Here is a 6,000-nt window from a genome sequence, read left to right on the forward strand (position 1 = left end):
CTGGCTGGGCTCCGGGAGCTCTCCCGACACCGCTACTCCCCGCTTCCAAGACTAGGAAGGAGAATCCTACTGGGGGTTCTCCTCCCCTGCCGGGAAGGGGGCGATTGGTTCATCTGTCGTTTGGCCGGGCTCGCCAGAGTGTTTAAGTCACGGAATAGACAATAAACACCCAGAAGCACCGAATGGAAGCGCCTGGTTGGCAAAGGGTGGCAGCAGAGGTGAGGCCGGTGCCTCATTCCAGCAAGAGGGCAGGGCGAGGCGGCTGGACTGTGGGCATCCAGGGCACCCTCCCAGGGCCGTTGAGCCCCGAGTCCTCCAACTTTACGCTTCCTCCTTCCTCCAAATACAGCTTCAGTTTTCACTCACTCAGCCAGCTTGGCACACCTGCACCCTGTGCCCGGAAAAGGTCCGCACTCAGCCTCAACTTTCCCTAGCAGTCACACCTACACTTACACCTACGCTGAGCAGGAGCTCAGATGTTTCTGCCTGTGCCTTTAAAATGCTTTTTCTCTTTTTAATAAACTCAACTCTAGGCCAAGTGTGACCTCTGCAAACCCCTCAGACACCAAGGGAGGGGTCATCCTCAAACCAGCTGGAGAATGCCCCACTAGGGTCTGTCCTACATCTTGATGGAGGCTTCCTGAAAGTTTCTCAGGGCATGAGCAGCTCATCCACTATTGCCCTGCCACCCCTCCACGTAGTTATCCAGAGTGGCCCTAGTGGGCTAAGGCAAGGCCTGAATGAAGCTGGAGAAGCTCCTTTGGTCATCTAAGAATGGTTCTGGGAAGTGGCTACACATCCGAGGTCTCCTAGCTCAGGCTAGGAACTGGAGAGATGTTGGTCAGGATGAAAGCAATAAAAATCTTCTGCCCTTTTGGGCATTCTTAGGCCAGCGGCAGGAGCCCAAGCAAGTCAATGGCCTTCTCCCTCCCTCCCCTCCTTCGAGGGAATTAGTCACTAAATACCAGCCTTACACATCCCAGACCAAACAGGCCCCAGAATTATTACTGGGCCATCCCTCTCCTTTCCCTTCTTCCCCACCGACACAAAACTTAAATTTTTACTCTACGCAAGTGAACTCTCTAGGACATATGTGAGCTCCTTTCCAGAGAAGAGGCTAGAAAACAGTGTTGCATCCCAGAGCAGCTGCTGCAGGTGGCCCCTGTGGGAGCCCTGTCCAGCAGCAGGAGGTTGTGTCTGTGAAGGTCTCCTGGTCTTCTTCGGAAAGAGCCACAGCAGTTATCTCATCATCCAGACTGCTGCAGCTGAGCTGCTCTGTCCCAGCCCTTTCTCCTGCCTGCTATAGATGAGGCTCTCAGTACACCCCAGTCTTTAGCCAGGGCTGCCCTTGAGAAGGCTGGACCAGGGCTCACCCCGTTAATTCCCGAGCATCTGCCTGTGAGGCTTGCCTGTGCCAGCACCTGCAAGGAAGCCAGAACCTCTGCTCTACCAAATGGGAATTAGAGAAACAATCCTGCTGAGATGAGATGAGATACAGTATGGGCAGCTTGTCAAATAGCCTAGCTCACAGAATCGGCTTTATAAAATGCCCCCTGTTGGCTGGGGGAGCCAGAAGAATTAAGAACTTATGACAAAGCTCTCTACCTAAGTGGCAAATGAGAAGCCAAGATTAGGGGTGACTCCCTCCCCAAGCCAGAAATGCTCTAGCTGCAAACTGGCCCCTCACAGACCCAGGAGCTTTATTGGAGAGGATGTGGGGTAACAATGAAAGTACTTAGCATTTCTTACCTTCTTTCCAGCAGAGCATAGAGGGAAGGAAAGGACATTGGAAGAGTAGGGCTGGTGGGAGGCCTGGAAGACTGCTTAGGATGCATGATGAGAGTCAGGTCCCAAAGGCATCCAACTGGCTCCCCAGGCGCCACTGTAAGCTTCTGAGCAGGAGAGTGACTTCATGAGAACAGTGTTTCAGAAAGATTGATCTGACACCTCCATGAAAGATGACGACAGGACAGAGGCAACAGCAACATCTCTGAGGTGATAGTGGTCCCTCCCTGAAGGAAATGTGGATGAACAGGAGAAAGCAGTTGTGAAAGGCATTATGAAGAGGAATCAGCAAGATATAGGTGACCACCTCCCTAGATGGGACATGAGGAGATCACTAGGGGCATGAGAAGGTCACCAGCCCACATAACATAAAGGCACCAGCCCTTCCAACTCAGAATTTGGTCATGAGGAACAATCAGTAAAGCACCTGGCTTTAGAGTAAACACTTGCAGATGTTCCTTCCACTAGTGTAGTGACTGCAGGATCAGTACTGTCATAGTCTCTGATCAAACTAAGTGTGACTTAATTTACTGAAGGTCCTAGTAGTGGGACCAGGCCTGGAGCCCTGCCAGTCAGAAGTGAGCCCCATTCCCCATCACCTCTATATCCTAAATAAATAAGGAAAATGACAGCTTAGGGCTATTTCATCTTAAGAAGCCCCTGTATGGCCTTGTATGGCCTATACTTGGAAGTCACAGAGGAACCCTGTCTGGCAGGGTGCAATCCTTAGCACCCACTTCCTCCATGCCCCAGCCAACACTCTTACCCTCACCAATATCTTCTCCCTGCTGGGCCACTGCAGATCCCCAAGTCACAACCTGGATGGAGTCAGTGAGGCTGGGAATGGACACCAGCAGGGATTTAACTAATCACCTGATCCCCAAAGAGTGAGCAGGACTGTGAGCCTGTGTGTGGGACAGGGAAGAAAGAAACGCACACAGCACTCAGGGGTATTGATTTCTCTAATAGATTTCAGTCAGTGAGCTCTTGCTTCACACTTCTTTTTAGAGACAGGCACCGCAGGAGGTGGGAATCTGGCTTCATTTAGCCTCTTCCTGTCACTCCACCTATGCCAGGGAGCCCCATGCCCCAGATGGCCCGTGGGGGATAGAGGGACAGCTGCCGCAGCAGGCAAGCAGCAATGCAGCTGGGAAGTTCCCAAGGCAGGAAACACTCAGTCCCACACCAGCCCTCACCACATCCGGGAAGAGGTGCCACAGAAAACCTTCCAGGTGAGCATATTCGGGCTTGAACATGGCTAGGCATGTGGCCCAGGTCACAACATGGCCAACAAGAGGCAAGGGTTCTCCTGGGCCTTTCCTTTGAATAGAAGCATACATGCAGCTCTTGACTGCATTGATTCTTAGGAGATGATGGATGAGAAGGATAAGGCACCCCCAAACACTCTGTGGTAATGTCTTTGTTCCTTCCAGGACTGTTTCTCCAAAACCCTCTGTCAGCAATCACAAAGGTCCTGAGCAAACTAAAGCCCCTTCCTCTCTTCCTTCTTGGCAAGCAGAAGCGACCTGGAGAATGGCCTGGGTGGTGAGCCTGTCAGCTTAAAATCTTCCAGGCTCTGCAATCTTCTCCGCACCAGCCCACTGGCATGGTCTTTGCTGGCAGGGTCCTCCTGGCCACGCCTCAGCCTGGTGACCCTGCCAGCATAAGGAACGGCTGTCCCCCACTGCCTGCAGCCATCCCACCACTTCTCTCCCAAGAACATGCCCCCACCCAGCTTTCAGGTCCTGGCCATCAGCCAGGTTACCCAAGGGCAGAGCAAAATGCAAGGAGAGGGCAGTGATTGCTTCTGCCAAGCTGTGGGGAGTCAGCTCCTGCTGCTTAGAGCCCCCAGGAGAGCTCTCAGCCCTAGCAGCTCCCCACAGGGACCATGTCTTTATTTAGCAGGCCTAGCAGAGTGGGCGGAGCACCAGGCTGGCTTGAGTGGACCAGCACTTGGGGGCCCTGTTCCAGCTGCAGGGCTACATGGCGGCAAAACACTAGCAGGGGATTCTGAACCTGGTGTTTGCTTGCATGCTCACCTCCCTCGCAGTCTCCAGTGCTGAGAACTTCTTTCCTGTCACTCTGAATGCTGTCTCCTACCAACATGTGCCTTCCTGCTGGCTTTTCTTACCAGAAAGAAAAGAAGCTGCTTGGGGGAGAAGAAAGTAAGGGGGAGGGTGAGATGCAGCACTTGACCCCAATGAAAAATTGCTGATTTCAGTCATCACTGCCTTCAGCTTTCTAGAACCTTCCAGGACAACAATAATATTCAGTCCTTCACACAAAGCAGTCTACAAAACTGCTTCCCAAGTGTGTTTCCCTCAGGCATTGCAAACACCCTCTGGGTAGCCCGGTTTCTGATGAGAAAACAGGGGTAAGCCTGAGGTCTTGTCTGGACCATACAGTCTGTTGGAGTCTGAGTCCATGATTCCTCTCTCTCTCTCTCCTCTCTCTCTCTCTCTCTCTCTCTCTCTCTCTTTCTCTCTCTCTCTCTCCCAGCTCTCTCTCCCTCTCTCTCCCTCTCCCCCAGCTCTCTCTCCCTCTCTCTCTCTCTCTCCCTCCCTTTCCCCCAGCTCTCTCTCCCTCTCCCCCAGCTCTCTCTCTCCCTCTCCCCCAGCTCTCTCTTCCATCTCTCTCTCCCCCAGTTCTCTCTCTCTCTCTCTCTCTCAACAGTTCAAACCTTTGAACTTTAGAACTCAGTGCTCACTTCAGCAGCATATATACTAAACTGGAACGATATAGAGATTAGCATGGCCCCTGCGTAAAGATGACACAAATTCATGAAGAATTCAGACTGGTCTGCATTCAGGTTATGATGCGATTCTCTATGGCCCCCATTCTATGCACCCAGAAGCATAGAGAACTGAGAAATTCTTCCTTATACCAAGAATCCTGAGAATGAGAAGGATGAGAAGATCTCTCTGGAGCCCCACAGACCCTTCTCCCTGTAGGGTGAGCTATTCCAGATTCTACCTGCTTCCAACAGAGCAGCACCCATCTAAGCCATCAGCTCAACTCCAGCTCCCAGGGAAGAAGCCCACCCACCACAAAGGCAGGCTCCACCCAGGCCATTGTAGGGTCCAGGAACTTACTGCACAAAAGGCAAGTTCTGGCCTGCCTAGCGAACAGGGGCAGGGGTCAAAAGGGAGTCTACACTTCTTTCTTTCTTTTTTTTTTTTTTTTTTTTTTTTTTTTTTTGGTTTTTGGGCCACACCCGGCGATGCTCAGGGGTTAGTCCTGGCTGTCTGCTCAGAAATAGCTCCTGGCAGGCACGGGGGACCATATGGGACACCGGGATTCGAACCAACCACCTTTGGTCCTGGATCGGCTGCTTGCAAGGCAAACGCTGCTGTGCCCAGGGAGTCTACACTTCTAACAACAATGGTGAGTCGAGATCCTGCTGTCTCCCTAGCCCAGAGGCCTCTCTCTACCTAGCTCCTGGGGCAACTGCCCAACTGTCAAATTGCAGTGTTGTGGGAAGAGCCAGATCAGGATTCGAGCTCCAGGCTTGCTTGCTAGTAACCTAGAAAAGAGTGCAGCTGTATTTGGGGGTTTGCATAGTTCACAGAGGTGATGCAGAAAGAATTTTCTTGTTGAAAGAAAGAACAAAAGAGATGAAAGGGAAGGGAGTGCCAGGGGAGTGAGGAGACCAGCATGCTAGTAGCATCTCTGTCTTCTGTGTCTTTGCTCAAGCTTTATTCCCGAATTCACTATCCACCTGCCACACAGCATGGAGCATGCCAGTGTTGGGTCCTCAGTCTCAGCTGCATGAGTGACCATAGGTCTTCTGGGAGAACAACCCCCACCCAACACCCCCATCCCCACCCTGCAGCTGCAACTGGAAAGAGACAAAGTTAATGAAACTGCCTAGACCTGGCACTGCAGGTGAAAGAGGCAGTCACTGCATTTGGGATGTTCCACACCCTAAAGCAAGCTCTAAGATGAGCCCCTGACCTGTGCTAGGATCAAGTCCTGAAGTGGCTATGTAGCAAAAGGAACAGTCCCTTCTCACCTTCTCAGGAGAGCAGAGGCTGTCTGCCATAACTCAGCACTTAGATAGCATTGTCGAAAATGCCTACAGGCTTGTGTAGACTCCTGCCTGAGACCAGACTCTCCAGCTAGAGCTTTAACCCCACCCTTCAGAGCCTCTGAGGCTGTACTTAGTTAGATGACCTCAGCAAGGAAGGAAGGAAGGAAGGAAGGAAGGAAGGAAGG

At 52.0% G+C, this 6,000-nt stretch overlaps 1 non-coding gene across 1 annotated transcript; it reads left to right on the forward strand.

Annotated features, from left to right (window-relative positions):
* Positions 1–4,484: 4,484 nt before the first annotated feature.
* LOC126004893 (U6 spliceosomal RNA) lies at positions 4,485–4,587 on the forward strand. Its single transcript, XR_007494117.1, has one exon. It is a non-coding gene; the product is annotated as a U6 spliceosomal RNA (small nuclear RNA).
* Positions 4,588–6,000: the final 1,413 nt, after the last annotated feature.

Source organism: Suncus etruscus, chromosome 3 (genome assembly GCF_024139225.1).
Source record: "Suncus etruscus isolate mSunEtr1 chromosome 3, mSunEtr1.pri.cur, whole genome shotgun sequence".
Lineage (NCBI taxonomy): Eukaryota > Metazoa > Chordata > Mammalia > Eulipotyphla > Soricidae > Suncus > Suncus etruscus.